The sequence below is a fragment of the Eptatretus burgeri genome, chromosome 13 (assembly GCF_056783735.1).
Source record: "Eptatretus burgeri isolate ZD-2024b chromosome 13, Ebu_testis_v1, whole genome shotgun sequence".
In the NCBI taxonomy this organism is placed as follows: Eukaryota; Metazoa; Chordata; class Myxini; order Myxiniformes; family Myxinidae; genus Eptatretus; species Eptatretus burgeri.
In genome coordinates this window covers 61507811-61510625 of record NC_140973.1, presented here as the reverse complement: position 1 = coordinate 61510625, position 2815 = coordinate 61507811, and positions in this window count along the sequence as shown.

Here is a 2815-nt window from a genome sequence, read left to right as displayed (position 1 = left end):
TTGCCACCAAACCAGCATTGGAATACCAAGCCCGGCATTGAGCTTGTGGGCGCTGAAACCATGAACCAGCCACCCTAAGTCCATGACTTCTTGCAAAGTCAAGTAACTTAGTGCTATTCTGGTTCACAGTTCCAAACCTATGGGGACCACCACACGTCTCGTAACCATCCCTCTCAGTTTCAGTCGATGCATTGAAATCCCCCAAGATGAGAAGTGTATCTCGTCTGGGGCACTGATCAACCACAGACTCGAGTGTGGCGTAGAATGCATCCTTCACATTGAGATCACTCGCCTCAGTCGGAGCATAAACAGAGACCAGGGAAATGACACCCACGGAGTGACGAATCCTTAGTCTCATAATACGTTAGTTGACCGGTGTTACCTCAATTATCATTGGAGTCAGCTTATTGTATGCAGATACAGAAACTACTTGGGCATGGTAACCATCAGAGCGACCAGACCAATAAATAGTAGGTGTAACCATCCGACATGATCTCGCCTCAATCCGGTCTCCGAACCTCAGAGAGTGCTGCAATACTGATGTTCAAACGTTTGAGCTCAGATGATAACAAAGACAGGTGATCATCTTCTCTTTGGGATAGGACATTCCAGGCACCCACCTGAAGGGACCGCCTCAGGTTAATCCAAGGAGACTGCCATCTGGTGGATGCCACCTCAGCACCATCCTGACACACACTATCGCATTCTGACCCGGGAAAGTTACCCCGTGGTTTTCCTCCTATCATCAAAGAGTGGGGGTCCCAAAGGCTTTGCCCCAATCCCATCATCCAGTGAGCTGCTCTGCAGAGGGAAGCTGCACAGGAGGTACTCCCACGGAGTGGATTTTCAGATTTCTTTGCATTTTTGTTTTGCGGAATGAAGGGTTTTACGGTGGCCGGAGTGCAAATCCTGCCACAACATCCCAAAAAAAAGTAACCCAACTGCAGGAGGACGTCGACAGACACAGTTGGGCACTAGATATGGATGGCCGTTGGCTCACAAGGAGCTCCTCCGCCCTTTGACAGGTTTTGTTTTTAATCCTGCTGGGTGTCCATGTCATACACCCTCCTCACCAGAGAACTTGGTGGGGGAGACAGTTTAGTCGCCGACAACCCGAGCATGAAACAGGTTCGTACAGGTTCACATAGTACCTGTAGCAAGTCACAGATCTGATCTGGATTTGAATGAAAAGTCCTCGTAGTTTGCAGATTTTATGGGAAGTGTGCAGTGTTGGCCGTGTGTTGAAGGTGATGGGTTATGGTATGTATGTAATGCGATATGTGTGGGTTCAATGTGTACAGTGATGGAGTTACGAGACGACTTCTGTTCCTGGTGTTGGTACTCACTCCATGTGCAGCTTATATATGCAGATGTACTTCGACTACCACCACCACCACCACTACTGTTACTACTATACAATATACAATAGAAGTCCTCCTTTTTTCCCTACTCTCAGATGTTTGAAATTACATAATACTTCTCCTACCTCGTTTTGACCTCATAAACTGAAAACCAGGCCGGAATTACTTAATTCCTTATCATTGGTTTTTATCATGGCGATTAATTCATCGAAACCAAAGCTACTGCTGGGTGGTTGTTGATGCAAGCTTTTGTAATCGCATTTGATAAATCCTCATTCTCGATTCAGGTTTAATGGCTTTTGGTATGTCTACCAACATTTTCCGAGTTATTCCAGAGTCAAAAGGATTTTTAAAATCTATTTCAATAATGTACCAAGTAACGGGATTGTGTTTCTGGGACGCAGACCTTTTTTTGATGTATTAAACGTGTTTTGGTTTCCTGTACATGCACTCGATCCACCTCCTCATTGAAGCGGATTTTAGGCGCAGACAATTCATCCCTGTAATCTCATCTGTTTCCACTTTCCCCCCCCTCAGATCTTCCTGTTGCGGTGCACAGCCACCAATCACCAAATTGCTCCCACTCCAGACAATTAGGGCAAAAATAATTTCTGTCTTTGGGGCCGCTGGCCACTTAAGCGGCTTTAAGGCCACAAGAACTGCCAGGAAGAGACTTTGGCGGAGGATGGGAAGAAAACAGGCTGAGGCTAGGCAGGAAGATGGACATGGTTTCGGACTAATTCATGATATACCAGGATTAAAGCACATAAAGAACTGATTATATATATATATATATATATATATATATATATATATATATATATATATATATGTATAAATAAACAGGGGGCTCCAAAAGTAGGTATACAGTAAGGATTATACCAGTATTTCCAGTATTATAATAGTGGTGCTCGGATTCATTTGATACTAGAATTCATTTAATTCATTAAAATCATTATTACCATTTTTAATATTTTATTATTGGTATGTTATAATTGATATGCTTGTATCATCAATAAAATACGTTTTGTGCGCACATTTTGTTTTTCATTACTGTATACCTACTTTTGCAGCCCCATATATATATATATATATATATATATATATATATATATATATATATATATATATATATATATATATATATATGTATATATGTATATATATTGGAGCAAGTGCTTGTATGTGTATGCATGTACGTATCATCGACTCCAAGAGGATTTGACCAAGGAAGCTAAAACTTTCATAGATTATTGAGGGCTCCCTGAAGTTGTGCATGTAAAAGTTTTGCTTGATTCATTCAAATTGAGAAAAAAATATTTTTGCCCATCTTTCCATTTCATTCCTTTGGAGGGGTGGGTGCAATTGGACTTATCTGAGCTGAATAACCACAATATATTATATATTCACATAAGCAGTACATATTTTTTTCACTTCATGTACGTAACCCGGGA